We start from the raw sequence: 23,928 nt of genomic DNA on the forward strand, positions 1-23,928 counted from the left end.
ATCATCATTGTCATTAAATTGAAGTTGGACAGATGACTTGATTATGACTTGAAAATTCAAAGTGAAGGACTTGGACTTGACTTGGATTTCCACAACATTGACTTGGACTTGATTCGAGACTTGACTGGAAAGACTTGTGACCTACTTGGGACTTGCAAAGCAGTGACTTGGTCACACCTCTGGAGAAAGGATTAGTGGTGAGGTTGATAAGCTAATGGCTAGTTTGAGTGGCAATTTGGTTTGCTGCTGACTTAAAATTAATAAGTTATTTTCACAAACCTGTTATTGACAATGAATTCTGTGGCTGTTTACACATTGCAGCAGCTAGCTGTAGCACTTCTAGTTAGCCGTAATTGTTTTTAAATAGTTGACACTGGAAGATGTACTGGTTTATGAAATGTTCAGGTAAATCAACATTTTTTTAAAGTAGTGCCAATCATCCTCAAATTCAGGGGGACATTCTCAAAGGTGGCTTCTTAAAGGTTTCATTCACGATGAACATTTTCTTCAACCCCATTGCCTGCATTAACCGCAGAAAACAAAATAGATGGGACAGCATTTGCGCCAGAAATAAACTATGTAACATGTAAAATTTGTATTTGTGGCCTTGACCACCTTGGCTTGTGTAAGGTTTCTTTCATTTTTCTGCTTCTCGCATCATCCCTTTTTGCATCTTACACAGTCAGGGCTGCATCCATTTCTTCACTTAATGGGTAATTACACTTAAAACTAACACATAGTACAAAAGGCACTCATAGAGTTAGGTTTTTATTATTTTTATTTCTTTGATGACATGAAATGCACTTTTGTCGTGTCTACATTGAAGTGCCTACACTGTGCTCTCTCTCCTCTGCTGAGCTGGTGAGGATCCTGCGTCCTGGGGGTGGATCCGTGACTCGTCATCTGCATCGACTACTCCTGGGTGGTGCTCCGGCTCGTTGGCCTTGGACAACTGTGATTCCGGCATGGCTGCTGGGACACCTCATTCGTTGGGATTACTGTCAACTGCTCTTCCCTTTTTGTGGATTACGATAAGTACTCCTTCAAAGTTCAATTTTTAATTGGAATACTACCCTGTTCGTGGATACGTTCAAGATTTGCTCTTGCTTTGCTTTATTGCCCGTGGGGATATGACTTTGCTGTTGCTTCGTTTATGGCTTCCATGGGGAATGATTAATAACCTGCTGACTTGTGTTCTTCCTGAGGAGTATGCGAGACTGTTCTCCGGCGTGTGGTTCGTGCCTCACCACAGACGGCTGTTCCCTTGGGATCGCTTCCGGTTCGGTTGTCAAGATTCTTCATAACTTGGGTTTGTTCAACGACCAAGTGGTCTCTTGAAGGACCACATTGACCTTGAAAAGGGGGGATATGTAAGGTTATGAAGTTCATGGTTTTCAACTCCACACAGCTGCCCCCTGTGCACAACAACACCGTGTAGAAAAACCAAGGTCGGGTGTTCCTCAGACTGTTTACATTCCAGGAGAAGAGTCCGAAGGAGAAGAAGAAGCTTTACTTAATCAAAGTACTTTATTTGTGATTAAAATTATTAAGCAAAACAGATGTTGATCAATAATAATCAAGTGAATGATCTGTGAAATAAATATGTCATGAGTTATGTTTAATGAAAACAGGACTATTACACAGACAGACTGATTCTCATCTCCATAGAAATGCATGACACATTGTTCCAACCAATCAGAGCTTTCGGCTGCCGCAGGAGAATCTGGTGTTGACTTCAAGTGTCCAATCCACTTTACTCCAACTTATCAACAATTCAGAGATATAAAACAAGGCAACGCCATTTTAAGTCAGTTCCATTTTGACTTCAGTTCTATTCACCATCATCCTAAAGAAAAGCGCAGCCTGGCCAGATGTGTTTTCTTCTTTAAACTAAGAACTGTGAAGCGGGAGATTTTCGTCGTTTAACAACCAGACGACGTCCTTTCAAAATAAGAGCACCTGCTGACGCCGACGAACGGTACCGGGGTCGACCCTCCAGACGGGCTTTGAAACGTTGTGATCGCTGCACCGACAGCTCCATCGTACATCCGAGGCCTCCAGACCTGGCATTTCCTGATCTACCTGGGAGACCCCCACTGGGTACGTACACGGCAAAATAGCGGCTCATGTCATCACTTTATAAGCCTCGTGATATCTAGTCATAACAAAGACGACCAGATTCTTTGACGTCAGCCTAAGGAGTCTGAACCACACACACGCACACGCACACACACACACACACACGCACCAACACAACATCCGAATCCATTTTCATCCATCACAGAGTTAGTCCTGGTAGATTGTTTAGAATTTATAATTAAGAAATTAAAGATTCCCAAACGATCCCAACTCTCTCTCTTTTCTTGTCTCAAAGTCAATACAGAGTGTTTAATTAAACTCCCTGATGATAAAAACTGCCTATTCTTCTGTTTATAAAAAGTGAACTACTAACAGTGTATTAAAATACAACTTTAGATAGTTACATCACTTCAATTCCGTTACACTTGCGACCGCTGAGGGCTGTGTTGATTTAGTGGCCAGGACAGAGCAGGGTGCATCTTGGCTAATAGAAGCTAACAGTTAGAATTTCTACAACATGGCAAAACGTGTTCAGGGTTCTGCCAGTTGTGAGATAACACATGAATGTTGCATTTTTCACCAAAGAAAAGAGTGAATGAAGACAGGGGCGTTGCTTTATTATTAGCCAGTCAGCAGTGAGATATTTCCATATTTCGAATATTAAGTAGGGATGGACAATATATTGGCATCAATATCAGTATCGGCCATTGTTAGTCGTTTTTTTTAAATATCGGTATCGGTCCGATAAATAAAACTGGGCCAGTATTAACAACTACTATTTTTTCCATCTCGTCTCCATTTTTTTTGCCTGTTTCAGAGGGTAAGGGGGGTGATGTGTAATTGTTTCATCATGTGAACAAGGAATGAAATCATCTGAGAACCATGAATGTGTGTGTACATAATAAATTTGGCTTTAATAGTTTTCATTTGATACAAAATTGCTGATTTTTTAAGCATTAACGTCAGTATATCAGTATCGGCAAATATCGGTTATCGGCCATAACACTGATCTTAATATTGGTATCGGCCAAAAAATTTCATATCAGTGCATCACTAATATTAACCCATTTGTGCCCAATTTTTTTCAGAGTCGTAATGCATATCATTTTATCAGTTAAGTCCCTCTGAATCATGTTACATAATTTTTTTTTCAATCATATACTGTTTTTAGGAAGAAAATGGCATATTTATCACTGGCAACTATTGTCACACACAGCTTGTCAGTAGGTGAAATGTCACCTAATCATAGGAGTAGAGAAGTAATAATAATATCGTTATAACCAGGGCCGACCCTGGGGCATTATTTTCACTGGGCAAAATTTTTCCTCACACCCCTGCAACCCCCCCCCCCCCCCACACACACACACACACACACACACACACACACCTGTAACCTCACCCATGCATCCCACAAACAGAACACTGCTCTGTTATTTTGGCGCACCTCACTGCAGCAATACCTCCCCCAATGGCTGTTCAAGGCCCAGCCCTGGTCATAACAAAGTAATAGCCTAGTAGTATGTCATAAAAATAAGGAAGGACTCAGGTTCCCCTGTATGAAATTCAAAACAAGACACAATTTGAACTGTTTCCTTTACTCACATTTTTAAAACTCAAAATTACAACAAACATGTTTTTTAGAACATCTAACACATATTTACGTATATGACATAGTTCCCACACAATCCATCATTTGGTATGGATGTACTACTCATTGTGGTACTTTGTGAAGCACTCCACATGTAGTGGCACATCACATTTTCGCACGCAAATGGTGTGCGTCCACCACAGTTCTTGCACCACTTGTACCTGCTACCAATGTTGCTGGACCAGCGATTCAACCTGTCACACCTGGTGACATCACGTATCGCCACCGCCATTGCAGATTTTCTGCCTTGCCTACTTGGCTGTGTTCCATGGCGCTGGAGGAGGGTCTGGGCTATCAGCCTCTGGAATGAGAGGAGACCCATCTGCCCGTTTTTCCAGGACCTAAATCAATGTCAAAACATGCATATTATGCTATTACTCAATCTTCAATATCATCCCTTGTACATGGTCATGTTCCATATGTAGAACGTTCTGTAAAAGCAATATCACACTTGAGTTTGTGATGATGGATATCACCACGGGGTGGGGTGGGGTGGGGGGGGGGGTAGGTGTGTGTACTGGTTATGTAAGCTCTTATGTGCAAAGGAAAGTGCACCCCCAGCTGTACATCAACATCTTCACTAGCTTTTCAGCTAGCTAGCTGTCATTAGACTGTGAGATACAAGCTAATGTTTGCTAGCAAGAAAATGATGTATGGTAACGTATAAAAATCCTAGACACACAGGCCTTGAATACCTGCGAAGTTATTTAGCTTGGAAAAGTGTTCTGAGAGGACTAAAATGAGCCATTGTACATCATTCTAATATTTCAAATAAGCAAATTAGGAGCGATCCTGCAGAGAGTTTTCCTTTCGTTAGCGACATGCTTTGTGTCCACTGGCAACTATTGTTGCCACTCACAGAACTAAGCTTATTAAGAAAAAAATATTTATTTTTGGTATAACTTTTGGATGGAGGGTTACTCTAGAGACTTGAATGAGTAAATTATTACAAATATATTTTGGGGCAGTTCATCAGAAATGTCTAAAAATGACCTGTTTCCAGGATGATTTGCAGTCACCATGTCTTCAGCGGGAAGCAGATGCTGTCATACGATAGGAAGCACTTGGAAACAAAATTTTTTTAAACAAAACTTTCGTCTAAGTTGTTTACTAGCAAATAAGTGGAAAATGTTGGATTAGTAACAGTGTAATTTTTATTGTGAGTCAAAAATGACAGTGATACACTTTGGCAACAGTAGTTGCCAGTGGGGCTAAACGGGTTAAGCCCTTTTTAAAAGACACACCTTACCGGCAAATTAGCGAAATATTACTAGCCTGGCCGCTAGACTCCTCCTCTGTTTGATTTTGCACAGAGAAAGGATCTGGGAACTCTCCTATTCAAATAACCCCGCCCCCTGAGAAATCCAACCGAGCCAATCAGCGCTGAGCAGTGTACGTCACACACCACAACGCCGAGTTTGTCATAAACATGCCGAGTGAAGCAGAGTTCACTGTGGCTCTTTCCTTTGTTCTGAATGACTTGGACACGTCTTTAAAACAACAAGTAGAAGCGCTAAAAGCCTTTCTTCTAAAGGAAGATGTTTGTTGCCAGACGCCATTTTTGACTACAGCTAAAAAAACTACAGCATCACGCGGTACAGTCGGCATTTCCGTCTTTTTTCTGACTATTTTGGTTATTTTTGAGCTGGCTTGTCCCGCCTCTCATGTGCCTCTGCCTGTGAGTAACCAGACTTGATCTCTGTGCAGAATCAGAGGACGAGTCCGGCAAGCGAGGCTATAATATTACAGCAACGGTGGGTCTTATAAACGCACCATGCCAGCATGGCGATGCACAAATTTTGCGGCATTCGTTTTGTCTTGCTTGGCAGTAATATTGCGGTAACTGTCTGTCTTATAAACGGCATGGGGGAGGGTTACGATTATGCCTTGGTGCAACAGAGCGAGGTGTCTTGATCACGTGGGGAGCTACTATCGAGCCCCAGCCGGCCACTATATTGGAAATGGAATGGGCTGTAAGTTTTGGTTTTGTAAACAGAACCAGCTTTGATGATAATTTGGAGCAATCCAGCACTCCAGGAGCTTCTCTCCGTTGGAGCTGGATGTCAGATCACCAGAGACTGTGGAGGACAGACACCTTGTTAAACAATGTAATGAGCATGGGTTTTATCGCAATAAAACCGATGCCGACATCGGCGTAGCAACTAATTGAGGGCATTGTTTAACAAATAAGACCTGCAAAACGTGTTTTCTACCCACCTACCATTCTGACAAAGTTCTGCCCGTGAAACAGGAGGACAAGAGCTTCATTTTCACAGAAAACGACTCACAAATCACCCATTCATACTAAAAGCCACGACATGAATGAAATCAACAAAAAAGAAGACCTTAACGCAGATTAGGCCACAGCAAAACAAGGCTATCAAATTTTGAAGGCTCCTCAAGCTGCTATTCTCCCTGAGTTTGATGGAAAGGTCCAGTGTATCCTCACTGGCCAACCTCTCCGAAGACTCATTGCAGGTCAAACAGGAGATTTTTGTTGTTGCATTAATGGTGGACGAAGACTGCAGTTTTAAGTGTAGGTGTATTGATATCTTGCCATGGAAAATCTCAAAGGCTTATAGCAGTTGTGTTGTAGGCTTTGGTCATCTATATTGTTGTTTTTCTAAATAATTTTGTCTAATGTCATAAGAGAAATCATCACGGAGAAGTGTGTTCGACAGGTCCCTTATTGGTGCTAAGTTTAGCTTTACCTTTAGCGTCGTCACGGTTGATGGGTGACGGGATATATGCTGAGGTGAGGATGGGAATGGGCTTGACCAACCAAATTCACAGCCACTCACTTCCACTTCGCCTTTGTGGTTGATGAAGGACCTGGCCTACGTAGACCGGATTGGCTGGATGAGTACTAGGATGCTGCCTCTGAATTCAAACAGCCTTGTTTTCCTTTGAGCTAGCCGTTAGCTCATCTGTCCAGTCAGAGCTTACCAGCTAACATATTAAATACTGATGAAATCAAACTATCCTTTTTGTTCCTGTGTGTTGGGTTGGTTAACGTCAGCATGAGTTTGGTCTGAAAACATAAAAGTTACCAGGCTACAAAGTCGTACTAAAACACCGACAGGACTGAAGCGGTCAGAAGCTCAAGGTACCCATCAGTAGACGTTAAGTGTTTTCATTCATCTGTTTTCTATGGTCTTCTAGTCCATTCAGGTCTGTCTTCCACTAAGCTTTTATATCATTACTTTTCTACAAGTATATTTAAATTAGCCAGGCTGACAACGTAAACAAAGATTTGTTTGTAATTAAAGGTGATTGAAAACCCAGTTAATGGCCGTGTAATAGCTTCAGGAAGACGGGGGTGGGAGGGGTGGTTTTTTTGTTCAGCGTAGCTAAATATTAGCCAGTGTTCAATGTGATGGGTCTGAAATGTTTAAGTGAGAGGAAAAGCAGCTTCTTTGTGTTGTACTACAGAGTACATCCCTCTGATTTCCATACAGAAGGTAAAAGGTAATTCAAGAGTGTTGAATATGCATTTATGCCACGAAAGGCTCCCACACAGGTATATGAAAAACACAACCTAGTGCAAGATGTTCAGGTGTGTGTGTGTGTGTGTGTGTGTAGGTGTGTGTGTGTGTGTGTGTGTAGGTGTGTGTGTGTGTGTGTATGTGATTTAACAGCAACATAAATCTAAATAGATTTTAACTCATTAGCCATTGGAGAGGTAATGATGTAAGTCTGCCACTAATGAGCTTAAGCTCTTAATTGAATAGGACGGGGGGGGGGGGGGGGGTAGAGGAACACACACACACACACAGATATATTTAGACATAACTGAACACAGCATGGACACCCCCACAAAAACACACACACCTACAGATACAATCCAGACTCCTGTGGTGTTTTTTTTTCTTTATCCTTCCTCTACCTCCTTTCAGACTGGGGTCACATGAAAGAGGGGAGGGGGTTGAGCCACGTGACTGCTGAAGATTATCTAAAGAAGCAGAGATACCAGCAAAGCTAATTTCCTATTTATGAAATCAGTGCTTTAAACGGAGAACGGGGCTGGTTCTTTAACAGGAGGCAGAAACTAAACGTCTAATCCCCGAACGTCCCGCTAATCAAACCCATACCACCAGACCGCACGTATGAGAGGCAGAACATGCAACAAAACCCACTGCTTTGATCTAACCTCTTCTCTGTTTTTTTTTCTTTCATCTTTTCTATTCATCTTCCCAATAATTATCAGCACTTAACCTGCCATGTCTGGCAAGACGTCGAAATGCCAGAATCCATTTGGATAAAGAGGGAAAAGCTTACATTCTCTGCTTTCCATTTGAAATTGACTGTGTTCCCTTGGTAATATGGCCAATGAAAATGATGAGATCCAATTTCATAGCGTCCTCTATCAAATATACCCCGATGTAAACAAAGCCCCTTGTGAATTAGGGGGGACAATGGAGGAGGAATCTCTAAGCCGGGAATTCCACGGGGAGAAAAAAGGAGGGATTAGAAAAGCTTGGACGGTGTTTCCAGTGGTTTAGATGAAGAAGAGAAGGAGTAATGTAAGAAAATAGAAGAGGAGGGGTGAGTCGGCTGTGTTCAGAGGCTCAAGTGTGGCCAATCCTCCTTTATGAGCCGAGACTAGCGCCCTGATGGGACACGGCGTAGATTTGAGCAGAGCCTATTGAGCGTAAGCTGCTAAATTTGGCGATGACGGGGAATGTGATTTACTGTAAGCTCCAGTGGGCCAAGTCTCTCTCTCTCTCTCTCTCACACACACACACACACACACACACACACACACACACACACACACACACACACACACACACCTGAGTGCATGAAAACACGCACTAACAATAACTCCCTCACTTTGTTACTGTCTTGTGCTCTCTCCTTCATTCTCCCTGACGCTCAGTGCGAACGGTCGGCCAGCTCGATTCACCACCCCAAACACACACACACACACACACACTCACTCTCTCTCTCTCTCGCGGCCACTCATGCGGCTCAGCGGCACTGACTTTGACAAATAACCAGGAAGTCCTGGTATTGGCTTAAAACTCCAACTTGTTCAGCTGCAATTCTGCATTTGTCCTGCTTTAATGGCCGTGGAAGTGGCTTTGGAGGTAATCTGTCAGTGATTGATTAGAGTCCGGCCCAATACCCCTCCCAGTCGGGAAGCGTTGGTAGGCTACAGGCCCGCTAGCTGCTGTCACCGTGCAAGACAGACAACAAAAAAGACCAGAAATAACTGAATAAAGACTGTAAGGTTAATAAACATCATGGAAAATTAAATTATTAATCTTTTCTACGGTTTTACACCCAGAACACTTACAATCTTGTATTATAAATTTAAAAGGTGATTCGTTTTTATGGCTTATTTGGCAAAAAAAGAAATTAAACCAAGCAAATAAATAAATAAGGGCTCCCACAAAACACACGAAACGTTGTGTAAATGTCTAACATGTGCATGTAAAAGACAGTAACTGTGGCAGAAATGACACATAACAGTGTTTACTTCAGGATCAACAGGTGATTTAGCTAAGCTAAGCTAAGCTAAACTAAGCTAAGCTCACTAAGATGAGTGAAGAATGGAATGATTTGTGTTTATCTTTTTAAGTGGAAAAGTTCCAAGATGCTTGTTCACAATCAAAAAAGGTTAAGTTTGCTCTGTACAGACTTAGTTTGGAGAAATATAGATTAGCTTTAATCAGATTGACAAGCTAACGGCTAGTCAAAATCAGGCCTTAAAACAAGTCTAATCTCTTATGCTTTGCAACCCTTCATGTGTTTTTAATCAGCTTTAAATGCCTTTATGTTTCACATTTGAAAGATTTTCCAGTAGATTATGAGATAAAAATCCAGAAACGCAGTAGGAGTTAGCTACAAAGCTAATGTCTGCTACAAATAACCACAGAATATTTTGTAACTTTTATGGTTTTGTAAAAGTTTGTGAAAAAAGTCACTTCTATCACAGATTTCTGATTTTACAGTTTACTGCAGTGTTAAGATTTAAGATTAGCTGCTGTGTTAGACTAGCTCCAAACACAAGCTGTTTTAGTTACCTAACAAGTCAGATACTATAACTGGAAACAAGAACCTAAAAGCTCTTGGTATGTTTCAATAAACACAATTCTGGCCATTTTTAACCACAATGTTTTAAGAAGTGTTTAAAGGAAAACCTCCCTTTGCTTTATTTTGCTAATGTGTATATTTAAGGATGAAATGACTGACATGCTAACAGCTAGTCTGGATGTGGCCGAAGTAAACTAATTCCTTCCTAAAACAACTCCAGTCTCAAAGGGCTCTAGGCAGTTAAACAGCGGTTTCTCTCACTGTTGTTTACATCAATATTATCCAGCCAGCAGCTGAAAGGGGCGTTTTGGTTTGTAAACGGGAACGCCCCCTTCTTCCTATTCGCTCCTGAATTGTTACTTCACATCCGGTCTCAGTCGACATTTCAAAATAAGATAGTGATAATTTGAAAGAACGAGATCGCGGATACAAGCGGCCAAAATGGGTTTCCTCCGTAGGGTGGCCGGGCTCGGCCTTAGAGATAGGGTGAGGAGCTCGGACATTCGGGAGGGACTCGGAGTAGAACCGCTGCTCCTCCGGATCGAAAGGAGTCAGTTGAGGTGGTTTGGGCATCTGGTCAGTATGCCTCCTGGACGCCTCCCTGGGGAGGTGTTTTGGGCATGTCCTGCCGGCAGGAGGCCCCCGGGTCGACCCAGGACACGTTGGAGAGGTTACATCTCCAATCTGGTCCGGGAACGCCTTGGGGTCCTGCCGGAGGAGCTGGTGGAGGTGGCCGGGGAGAGGACAGTCTGGAGCTCCCTAGTTGGGATGCGGCCCCCGCGACCCGGACCCGGATAAGCGGAGGAAGACGACGACGATGACGATAGTGATCATTTAGATTATTTTAAAAAATATTGAAAATATGAGAATCAGCTCCTCCAAATCTGAGACCATGGTCTTAATTCAGAAAAGGGTAGAATGCCTTCTCCGGGTCAGGGATGAGGTCCTGCCCCAAGCAGAGGAGTTTAAGTATCTCGGGGTCTTGTTCACGAGCGAGGGAAAACTGGAGAGTGAGATCGATAGGTGGATTGGTGCTGCGTCTGCAGTGATGCGGGCGTTGTACCGGTCTGTCGTGGTGAGGAGAGAGGTGAGTCAGAAGGCGAAGCTCTCAATTTACCGGTCGATCTACGTTCCTACCCTCACCTATGGTCACGAGCTTTGGGTAGTGACCGAAAGAACGAGATCGCAGATACAAGCGGCCGAAATGAGTTTTCTTTGCAGAGTATCTGGGCTCTCCCTTAGAGATAGGGTGAGAAGCTCGGTCATCTGGGAGGGGCTCGGAGTAGACCTGCTGCTCCTCCACATCGAGAGGAGCCAGTTAAGGTGGCTCGGGCATCTGGTCAGGATGCCTCCAGGACGCCTCCCTGGTGAGGTTTTCTGGGCACATCCAACCGGGAGGAGACGTAAAGGTAGACCCAGGACACAGTGGAGGGACTATGTCTCTCGTCTGGCCAGGGAACGCCTTGGGATTCCCCCGGAGGAGCTGGCCCAAGTGGCTGGGGAGAGGGAAGTCTGGGCCTCTCGCCTTAGGCTACTGCCCCGGTGACCCGACTCCGGACAAGTGGAAGAAAAGGATGGATGTTGAAAATTTTTTATTTAAAAAATATTGTAATAATTTTGAATAGATTAACAATGTTTAAACGTACCTTTGCTGTGGGTGGAAATCTCTGATAAAGATGGCGTTTTGTTGCAGAGGGACAGAGGAAGCTCCATCCGTGACAGCAGATGTGATGAGATGTCACGGAGCTGTGGAGTAAACAGTGAGACCGAACTCACGGTAAAACCTCAGATGTTGGAGCGATCTGTGACGGGCTGTTACTCCTCTGTGGTTTACTGGGTTTTACGTATAAAGGAGGATGAGAAGCATGAATGTCCAGCAGACAGCTCAGCTGTTTAGCTGCAAGACGTGAAAAAGAAGCTCGCAGCTGGAGACTGAGGCCAAAGCGGTTTTGAAAAGGATCCCTCCTCTTTGAGGAAGATGAGCTGGATCACGAGCTCACTCTAAAAAGAAGTGTTAACCACGGCGCTTTATTTTGTCTTTTCAGCTCAGTTTTGGTTAGTGGTGGTCTGCTAGTGACGTACGTTTTCGGGAGATGCGCTCATGAAGTAGCGTGTCCTGCCTCACCGTGTGCCACCTTTCTGGAGTTCTCACAGTGCGACGTGAACAATCGTGTGCGACGGCCAAAAATCGGACAGTGTGATGTGGATATTATGGACGTATTGTGTAGAATTTTACTTTGACACATGTCCAGCAGCAAAAATGAAGTATTTTGATGCCCATTCTGATTGGTTGGTGACATACTACACTGTACATTAACCCCCACAGAGGCGTTTTTGTAGCTCAAACAGAAACGCCCCACAGCTAGCCCGCCCCTGCTCGCTCACACAGATGTTGTGGCCATGTGCAAGCGCTAAAGAGAATAGCAACAACTAGCTTCTTCAATAACAATAATAATTTATAACAATAATAATTTATTGACAAACTGATGGTGATGAAAATGCTTAAAGATGTTTTGAAACTGTCAGATCTCATAATGGCTAGCTTGTCAAATTCAGTTTCTCCGAGCAGATGTTGTTTAAGGAGCTAACGGGTAAGCTAACAGCATCCCAACGTCGTTTTTGTATTTAGATGGTTGGAAAGGTTCACTCCTTCATATTTGTGTTCTAGGCAGCAGTAAACTTGGAGCCCACATCACAAAGCCTTGCTGCTTTTCTAAACTAAGAGCACACTCACTGCTGCCCGACAGAAAACATCCCTTAAAGTCCGGGTGATAACGCAGACTTTAAGGATTTCCCGTTCTCACTGCCATGAAAGCTCCACCTAAATCCCAAAAGGTAATAGAGCGTGACAAATGTAATAATTTGTACCTCGCTTCAACCAATAAAAAGGAAATGATATAAAAAATAATCTGCGCTCGAAGCTAAATGCTTTCCACGTTAGTTGATAAGACCTAATTACAAGGTGAGATAATCCACATTTATAGAGTTCATGAATACCAAGTCTCTTTGTGGCTAAAGGTGAAAAACCACTCTCTCATTGACATTCGGGTGTTTTTGTGGCTGACCAGACTTCATTAGTTGTTATTTGAGTTATTTCTAAATGAAATTCTGAATGTGATCTAATCCACAAATAAAAAGTTTATAAATAACGGTTTTACATTCGATTATTCTTGTTTCCACTCAAAACTTTATTGACCATTTAATCAGTTGCTGTCTAAACAAAGTTGAATGAAAATATTGTGAGAAAATCCACAAAGAAGAGGTTGATTAATAACTGTATTCCATTGTTTGTGACTTTTTATTGATGCCCAGGTTTCATTTAACATTATTTTGATTAAATTAACCCTCCCACTGTCTTTATGGGTGAACCCGCGAGGAAGGTTGACCATTGAGCAGGGTTGATGGTTTATCCCTTGAGGTCCACGTGGCAGGGGTGAGGCGGTGCTCACTCCTCACCCCTGCCTCATGGACCTCAAGGGATAAACCATCAACCCTGCTCAATGGTCAACCTTCCTCGTGGGGTCACACCCATTAGGACAGTGGGAGGGTTAAAAGAACATTTGCGGTGGTCTCTAGTAGGAATGAATGCCTTATAGGCCATACTGGAGGCGACAAAAGCTCAGACGCTCCTGTTTGAGGAGTAGAAATCAGCTGGAGGAGAAAGTGGCAAAAGATGGCAGGCTTTGGAGTCTTTTTCCTGATATTCAAACAATCCCAAAACACAGGACGCAAACTAGAAAACTGATTGGAAGAAAACTCAGGAGACGACTAGCAATGCTGACAAGAGACAATGAACCAAAAAACACAGAGACAAGGTGGGGTGTAAATGACCAGAAGGGGTGATCAAGACACAAGCAGGTGTGTGAGGAAGTGATTGCTGATGGGAGGCAGGTGGGACTAATCAACTGAATAGAGGTGTAGACGCGAGTCACATGACTTGGACTCGAGTTAGACTCGAGTCATTATTTCAATGACTTCTGACTTGACTTGATAAAATCTATAAAGACTTACAACTTGACTCGGACTTGAATACCGAAGACTTGCGACTTGAATCAACTTGCATCTGTTGACTTGATGGTGACTTGAACATATTTAATATTTTAGGACAAAGTGCACGACATTTCAGTCGCACTTTCTGCTGGTTTGAGCAAATAAATTAAACTCTATGAAGCCTTACTTCTGGAATTTATTTATTCTCATCATCATTAACTTGAAGTTGGACCGTTGACTTGATTATGACTTGAAAATTCTAAGTTAAGGACTTGGACTTCCACATCATTGACTTTGGACTCAACTTGGACTTGGTTGTCTCTGACTTGTACTTAACTTGCCTGGAAAGACTTGTGACTTACTTGTGACTTGCAAAGCAGTGACTTGGTCACACCTTTGCAACCGAGTGGGGAAGCAAATCAGAAAGCTAAAGAAGGAACTAAGTAGATGTGGAAATCAAAACCCACTGAACAACATCAACTGGAGTGTTTGGAAGTAATCAACCAACCAACCAACCAACCAACCAACGTTTATTTACAGTATTTAGCGCTTTACACTACCCAGAGGGTGACCAAAGTGCTCAACATTAAAAGTAGAAACAATAAATCGACAATAGAATGAATCATAAAATGTAAAGCTGGTATAAAAGAAAATAGAATCTGAGTCATTGAAACAAACCTAATCAAATCATCTCTATTTTAAATAACAATCAAGATGTACGAGCAAAACACACATCTCAATGCAGATTGAAACACCCATGGATTTTTAAAAGCCAGATGAAGGAGGTACGCTTTTAATCCAGACTTAAATACATTAAAATCAGTAGTCATGTGTAGGTGAAGTGGTGAGTTGTTGCAAAGTTTCGGAGCTGCTACTGAATGTAAGTCCAAGAGAACTGAAAACTAAGAACAAAACCACAGACAACAATGGAGGATGGAAGATCAATAAACTAATGGACCTGAAAAATTACAGAGCTAAAGAGACCGAAGGACAGGGGATAGAATAAATACCTGATATATCTAAATGACAACTGAAACTCTAGGATAAGAAACTAGAGACACTCGGCTGATTAACTAAAGAGACAGGAACCAAAGGCCGCGGGCCACCTCAATGATAAAGAGGGGAGACATGAAACAGGAGACAAGGACACGGAGCGTGACTGATGTTTATCTCCACAAGTATCACTAGCCTGGAGGAGTTCTGCTGTGTGGTGGAGTTGCTAATGCTAACAGTTAGCTTAGCCGGGACATTCTCTGCTGTTTCGTGAACACTAAACCAGCCTTCCCCAACGTTCTTCTCAGGGCCAACAGTCTTGTTCTGCTTTATGGCTGCACAGATTTATCCAACAGCTTTTTGGATTAAGTTAAATTTATAATCTGTTATAATCTGCACATAAGAAGCTCATAAATAACTGTTTTCATTGGATTGTTCTTAAAACCAAGTTTCTTCGAGGCTCAAGGGGCCTTATTGATCTTTTTTCATGGCTTCCCTGATTTAATCAATTGCTGCTTTAACAAAGTTGAGCAAACATTATCGTACGGTGATATAATCCACATGTAAGAAGTTCATAAATAACTGTTTCCAATTCTTAGACCCAGGCTCTTGGTGGCTGGAAGGTGTTATTGGTGAATTTTACGGTTGCTCAGATTTAATCAATCGTTATATTTTACACGCTCTAACCGAATCAGTCCACTGATGATTCCATCCCCAATGATGTCATCCTCCAATTGAAAGTGATTGACTGTATTTAGTTTTGCACATGAACTTATATTAAGACGTTAAAGTCAAATTTACATCCATTTGGAGTCATCTGTGATGTCAGACTAGCTATAACCAGTGGTTATTTTTTCTTTCCCGACTGATAAAAAAACAGTTTCTGCCGTCTCCGACTATGAAAATGTGCTGCATGTTTCTTAATATCACTTAAGTGATAATTATTCTGCCCGCCACAAACCTGACTAACAGAATAGAATTCAATCAGAGCCTCCGCATAATGACAGTCATTATGAGAATAATGAAGAAAAAGTAATAATGGCATCGCCGCCTGCATTCATACCTCTCTTTCTCACACATCTCCATGGTGATCTGAATTCCTTTTTTCCACCAACTCTACATTCTGGCTGGCCCACGGACGCTTTAATCACATTGTTTATGGTGAACCAAGCGTAGTGCGCCGGCTCTGTGCGTGGACTCGTTTAATTAACCACTGGAGAGGTGTAGCCCAGTCTGCGGCGGTCCGGCTTTGCGTCCTGCAGTGGCGAGAGCAGGGTTGTTGTTGCTGACCGCTCCATCTCTCAGCATCTCGCTCCGCAGGCTCTTTGAGATGAGACAAATCCCTCTCCGGGCAGGAACATGCCTTTCCTGCCACTAACGCGAACCAACATGTGACAATCAAGGGTAATGTAATTATCATAAATTCATCACACCAGGGTTACAGAGGAGCAGATTAGACATGCTGGGATTAAATGATAAATCACTTGCCTCTCTATTTATTTACTGTTTTAAGAGCAAGAGACAAAAAGATTTAGAATAAGGTTTATATTCAGCCAACGCAGGCCTGCATGGAAGACTGTTTTGACCTCCTGTTAATATGCAAATCAAGTTTTTGGTGAGAGAATGAATTTTAAAAACCTACATTTTAGATTCCTCGTGTGAAAAAGAGTTTTTTTTTCTCGCTGAGTTTGTTGCCATTAAAGAGACAATGTGTAGTTCTTACCATTATTCTCTGGAAATATCCATTGAAATGTTTAAAAGGAATTAAATGATACCCAGTTGTTGAAAAATATCAGCGGCTTCGGAACATAAAACCATAAAAATCGGGTCTAAAATGCATGGGAGCGGGTCTTAAGCTGTTTCTCGATGTCAAGGCGATGTCTTACGAGGACACGGTCCTTCCTCGGTCAAAGAAAACTGTTAAATTGAACAGACTTGCATCACGTCACGTGACACGGGAGATCAGGTTATATTTTATACGTATTAGTGTCAATATAAATATATAACGAGCCTTTTACTTTTTAAATTGTGTATATTTGTTGAATTAAATATGTAAGTGAGTTACTACCCGCTAGCCACCGAAGCTGCAACTACTAAGCAACTAACCAACCATAACTTCTTTGGATCTAAAAAAAAAAACATTTTAAATTAGTTGACTGAAATTTACCCCCGAAGTAGCTGCCGGCTTCTGATCCGCCGTCCTTTTGTAAATACAGCGGTGTATTCTGGGTAATTTTTGGCCAAGGCTAGGCTACAAGACACCTCCCGTGTATCCTCGCTCAGCTAGCTAAACAGCTAACAAACAGAAACACGCCTCTGTAGAACATAAACATTGGAACACGTCTTGGCGGTTCCTGATGACGTATCTCCTAGGCCACCGGGGCGGGGCCAAGACATCAAGGCAAGGCTCCTTGACATGGGCGACACCATATTAGAAACCATGTTTCCTTCTACGGGAGCCCATGAGGACATAATGCATTTACTGATTTGTAACAAATGGTTACAAAACTTTCTCCATTCATAAACATCGTTTTACACATTTACCTCTGCACTTGGCTCCCGGAGATTTTTCACCCTAATGGCCATCCGGTGGTAAGGTCTTACTCCAACACAAAAATACTGCTTGCTTGGGTTAGGGTTAAGGTTACTTTAAACTCCAGCTTTGTGCTACCAAAAGGAAATCGTAAACAGTAAATAATTAAACTGTTCAGCAAAAGTCTGGAACCTTCTTTCTTTGTATTGTGATACATCATCTAGTGGCCTTTTTGGGTTATTTAATATTTAGACAGACTGGATGGAGAATATTAATAATATAACTTAACAGAAATGCCCAGCCAGAGACAAAATACACTGAGCAAAATGTACTTAAATGTGTATATTACTGTTTATACTAGATTATTTACTGTAAAGGCTGTGATTAATCAACCAGTCCTATCTTTAATGAACTTTTGACACTTGAAAATAAAACAGTGAGCTGAGCAAAATGTTCTTAAAAGTGTGTTACTCTTTCTGTACTAATTATTTCCTGTCTTAATATAAGTAAACTTTTCACTCATGAAAAAAATGTGAGCACAATGTAGGCTATAAACAAGTAATAAATGAAGTTTTAACCCCTTAAAGTGGAGAGGTCCTGGCGACCCACTGAGAGGCTTTGGCGCCCCCTTGTGGGGGTCCGGACCCCCAGGTTAGGAACCACTGCTGTAGTGATTATCTTTAGTTTGTCATGTGTGAAATATTTTTTGCTATTTAGAATATTTATTATATATTATGTTCATATATTGTTAATATTTAGTTATTGTTTGTTTTTGTATATTTGATTCTATATATTTTGATACAGTATATAATGTGTATTGCTTTACATTCTGACAACTTAATGGTAATTAATGTAAATATGTGCAACTTAGAAAAATGAATGTTCAATAGTCGTTCCAATAAAACATGACTGTTTGTAGAAAACATGCGTGTGTGCGTGCAGGTGGGTGGGTGGGGGGGTGGGGGCTCAAAGGGGGCCTCGCCCGGGGAGTAATTCCATGTAGAACTGCCACTGCTTATGGCCATGAGCTTTGGATGGTGTCATGATGTATAAAATGTGACGGGTGCTGTTGTAACCGCTGCCTTGTTCTGCGTCCTGCAGTGTAGTACTGGACTTGCCTAGGATGTTAACTAGCATTTCTTCTATGATCAGGTGTATTTGTGTTTGTTGATGTTTGAACAGATGTTCATTAGTGTGCGCTGGCCGAATGAATGAGTAGTAATTTGCCTATATTTGCACAGCGCCGACCAGGGTTGTACAACCTCCCCAAGGTGCTTCACAACACAACCAGTCACCCACCAGTCCCTCCAGCCAATGAATGACAGATCAAAACGTTGGTGGACTAAATGAGTTTCCATTACAGGTGGCTGCACGTAATATATTGTAAAACTCTAAAATCTGCAATCAAACTGGTAAAACGACATCTGTGGACACAACTCCTACACTTCAGTGGTTTTCTGATAGTAAAAACCATCAAAGCTGCTCCGGATCCCGGTCTCTCTGCGCTGTACCTGTTACATACACAGCGTCTTGTGGGCTCTTAGCTGCACGAGCAAATAACTTTTTCTCTCCCTCCCACAGTTTATGTGTGTGAGTTGGACCATGCACTCGAGGTTTACTCTTTTGATTCAATAGTGCTCCAGACGGATGGACTCAATCAGATGCCGAGGACCCAGTGAAGGGTGCTGTTCATTGGAGCTGAAGGTACTCCACAGCAGCTCCTCGGAGGAAAAGACAGACTTGTTCTCTGACGACGTTTGCATGGAAAGACACAGCAGCAGCCACATCAAAAGGTTTTACCGGACACAAAACCGTACTTATTGTTGTGTAGTTGGAGTGTTGCTAGTGGACGTGGAAGATTAGTTGCATAATTACACGTTTCACACAGACCGGAAAGTGGCTGATTAAAGAGCAACCTTATTTACCTCCAAAGCTCTGAAAGGTTCCAGCAATGTCCAGCTGTAGTTAGCCGGCCCGTCCAGAGACTCGCGTGCCGGTACTGAACAACGACTTTGAAGGTCTGGCCAAAAGAACTTGAAATGGCCAATAGGTTTGTACCCCTAGAAGCCATTACTGCGTGAATACCTTGAAGATAATGAAACTGGGCCAGAGGAGAGCGGAGATGGAAAACCGTGCTGTTGGAGTGCACTCAGCCATTGCAAATTTCTGTTTGAACCCATAACACCGGGCCCATGTGACAAATGATAGCAAACACAGAGCCTGAGCCATTCGAGGAAGATTATAGTCAGCTGGACTCAAACTGACCCCCCCTCCTCCAACACACACACACACGCACGCACACACACACCTTCATAAAGGTGCTTTCTTTCTCCAGTTTGAGGTTTTCACTGTTCATGTTTCCAATTACTTTCCAGCTCCTGTTCAGCTGACCAGAGTCTATTTGTATTTCTGCAACAACCCATCAAGTCAGGTAACCTTCAGGGATAATTTCAGTTTATTTCAACCTGATGTATTTTCCATCACATGCCATAAGTGACGCTTTTGTGACAGCTGAAATGAGAATTTGCACAATATAAAGTTAGTCTTTGAGCGTAAACAGAGAAGCTACCAAGGCTGATTGTCATGGTGGAAGTGACTCGTGAATGTCCTTGTGATGATCCTCGTGTTAATCGGCCAACCTTTTTGTGTTCTGGAGTGTTTACAGGAGTCTCTATAAGTGAAGATAAAGTCAGTAGCATGTATTTAAAAAAATAATTTTATGAGGAACAAGATCCTTGAACCAGTGTAGGTCCTTTAGAGTCACAACCTGAATATTAATGTGTGTTTTTTCACAAAGCCATCAGAGTAACCATCTGGATACAAGTACAACTTTCAAAAACTGTATAGCAGGTGAGTATTTGCAGTAGAGCTGGGCAATAAACCAAAAATGTATCATTACCAAAAGGTATGACTCTTAAGGTTGGTTTATGCTTGACGCGTCCGCGAGGTCCGCACGGCTCCGCGCGGAAAAGTTGCGTCATTTTGCGTCATTTTAACAACCACACCCCTCCACCGCGTCTCCGCACGGCTCAAGATTTCCGCAACGCGCACCTCGGAAAATTTCTAACCACGCGGACGGACGGACGCGGAAAAACATGGCGGACCGGCACGGCAGAGGTTCGTAAATACAGACATTTGTATGATTCAGCTCTCAGAGGTCACCGTGATCAACGTGTTGTTAATAATTCTTGGAGAGAAATAGCTCGCACTGTCGGAAAAGACGAGAACGCTGTTAAAAATGCTGAAATGCCATGTTGTAAACAGTGATTTCTACTTCTACTATGGTGTAGTGTTGGGTGCATGCTGTAGAGCTCCATGCTGCCCCCTACAGTTTGGGAGAATATTGGCTCACTGCAGAGACAAGCCGCACAAACCATAAACGCTGCGAGTTGTGAAGCGCGTTCCAGCCGCGAGCCGCATCACCGCACGGAAAGTGAATGCGTCAAGCATAAACCAAGCTTAACAGATGACATTTTTCCCATGTTGGTAAATTTGGTAATAAAAAAATTAAAAGACGTGAATAGGTTACTGATGTTCGTGTCCCTTTAAGAAGCTGTGGCACAGACCGGTGGAGCCCGTGTCACAGCTAGTCACATGGAGTCATGTGATTCCGCTCCATCTGGTCTGTTAAGGAAAAAAGAGGAAATGGAGAAAAATTCAAATTTGGAAGTAATGGGCTGCTTTTAGCTTGTCGCTCGTGACTCGCGGGCGGTGGCAGCGGTGGCCCGTAGCTGACTGCCGCATGTGGCAGCCCGCAGCTAGGTGCTGGTTGCTGCCTAGGCCGCGGCGCTCCGTGGATAACGGCAGGCAGTGATGAGTGAGCTACAAGCAGGAGCAATGAAGGCAAACCTACCCAGTTGGGCCCACCGTGGATGGGCTTTGCGGGCTGTTTCTGGGGTAGTGTGGGCAGGGCAAACCCACAATTACTCCAGAGATCACCCGCAAGGATCTTGCGCACATTTTCACGAATGGGGCCCATATACGTTTTCCCACATAGGCCCCTTTTAGATTTATTTAAGGGCAACCCACAAATGAATCTGCCCAAGTCCATCCTTGTGGGTTGCCCTGGACCCGCCTAATGGATGTTTGCCCTTGTGCATTACCTTTCATTGTTTCTTTGGGCATTCTTCAGTAGGACCTACCCAAAAACTACCCACAGTGGCCATGAGAGTGTCAGCTCATGTGGGGAATCCAGGGGTTTGCCCAGTTCAATTCCTCACCTAAAGGATTATTAGGAACGCCTGTTCAACTTCTCTTTAATGCAATTATCTCATCAACCAATCACATGGCGGTCGCTTTGATGCATTTAGGGGTGTGGTCCTGGTCAAGACCATCTCCTGAACTCCAAACTGAAGGTCAGAATGGGAAAGAAAGGTGATTTAAGCTATTTTGAGCGTGGAATGGTTGTTGGTGCCAGACGGGCCGGTCTGAGTATTTCACAATCTGCTCAGTTACTGGGATCTTCACCCACAACCATTTCTAGGGTTTACAAAGAATGGTGTGAAAAGGGAAAACATCCAGTATGCAGCAGTCCTGTGGGCAAAAATGCCTTGTTGTTGCTAGAGGTCAGAGGAGAATGGGCCGACTGATTCAAGCTGATAGAAGAGCAACTTTGACTGAAATAAGCACTTGTTACAACCGAGGAATGCAGCAAAACGTTTGTGAAGCCACAACACGCACAGTCTTGAGGCGGAGGGGCTACAACAGCAGAAGACCCCACCGGGTACCACTCATCTCCACTACAAACAGGAACAAGAGGCTAGAGTTTGCACCAGCTCACAAACAGTGGAGAGTTGAAGACTGGAAAAATGTTGCCTAATCTGATGAATCACGATTTCTGTTGAGACGTTCAAACGGTAGAGTCGGAATTTGGCGTAAACAGAATGAGAACATGGATCCATCATGCCTTGTTACCACTGTGCAGGCTGGTGGTGGTGGTGTAATGGTGTGGGGGATGTTTTCATGGTACACTTTAGGTCCCTTAGTGCCAATTGGGCATCAAGTCTCATGCCCTGGATGTGCATCCCACAAATCTCTTTTAACTGCAAGATGCTATCCTATCAATATGGGCCAACATTTCTAAAGAACGCTTTCAGCACCTTGTTGAATCACTGCCACGAAGAATTAAGGCAGTTGTGAAGGCGAAATGGGGTCGAACACCATATTAGTATGCTGTTCCTGATAATCCTTTGGGTGAGTGTATGTAGGTACCCCACAGTGAGATATTTAGTTTCTTTAAGATATTTCACATTTCTTTTGGATAAAATGTATTGATATCAAAATGTTTGGGCATTGAACAAAAAAATGTATTGTAATATTTAGTGATTGTAACGCAGGGAAGCAGTAGCTCTGGATAATGAAAAGTGTGTGAACTACAGGGATAGAGCATGTGCAATGAGTTGCTGAGATCTCTCTGAGGTGAACTCATGTGTCTGATGTTTTTGTGCTTATATGTTGAGAGGGATTTTTGCATAGCAAAGCTACCACTAGTCAGGGGTAACTCTAGAATGCCCCCCCCCCCCCCCTCCTCCACTTAAACTTGGTTTATGCTTGACACATTCACTTTCCGCGCGGTGATGTGGCTCGCGGATGGAACGCGCTTCACAACTCGCAGCGTTTATGGTTCATGCGGCTCGTCTCTGCGGTGAGCCATTATTCTCCCAAACTGTAGGGGGCAGCATGGAGCTCTATGGCATGCACCCAACACTACACCATAGTAGAAGTAGAAATTACTGTTTACAACATGGCATTTCAGCATTTTTAACAGCGTCCCCGTCTTTTCCGACAGTGCGAGCTATTTCTCTCCAAGAATTATTTACAGCATGTTGATCACGGTGATCTCTGAAAGCTGAATCATACAAAAGTCTGTATTTACGAACCTCTGCCATACTAGTTCTTGCCGGTCCGCCATGTTTTTCCACGTCCGTCCGTCCGTCCGTCCGCGTGGTTAGAAAATTTCCGAGGTGCGCGTTGCAGAAATTCTGGGCCGTGCAGAGGCGCGGTGGAGGGGCGTGGTTGTTAAAATTACGCAAAATGACGGAACTTTTCCGCGCGGAGCCGTGCGGATATCGCGGATGCGTCAAGCATAAACCAACCTTTACTTTCCTCATGTAACTTTTTTCACTCCTGCATATGGGAGCACCATGAAAGTGCATGGTCACAGTTCATCCTGATTCTTTTATGTTATGTCTTGTTTTTGTTATTGTATGTCAAATCGTGGATGGGTTGTTCTGAAACAGTCCTCCTGTTGAACTGGGATGCTGGTATACTGGCAAATAAAACTTCTGGTTCTTGTTTGTTGTATGGCTAAATTGTGATTTCTTAGTAGATATTTTATTTGGTAAGAAACTTAATTGTCTATCTTAGTGAATATTTACTGTAACTAGCTCAAAAGGTGAACTAGTAGTAGCACATTCCACGTCAAAGAAAGTAAAATGTTATTATTAGGAGGGGGCCAGCTGATGACCTCCTCCATGAGGCTACCACAGCTCATCAGAACACCATTGTAACTTCTGAGGAGAAAACCCCTTAGAGAGAAAATAAAGTTGACAACAGAAATAACAAGAAATAATGCAATTAGAGAGTAGCTGTAGAAGAAAGTAGTAGAGTAAGGAAAGTGGTCAGTGTGTCCTCCAGCAGTCTAAGC

This window comes from Nothobranchius furzeri, chromosome 14 (assembly GCF_043380555.1).
Source record: "Nothobranchius furzeri strain GRZ-AD chromosome 14, NfurGRZ-RIMD1, whole genome shotgun sequence".
NCBI classification, from domain to species: domain Eukaryota; kingdom Metazoa; phylum Chordata; class Actinopteri; order Cyprinodontiformes; family Nothobranchiidae; genus Nothobranchius; species Nothobranchius furzeri.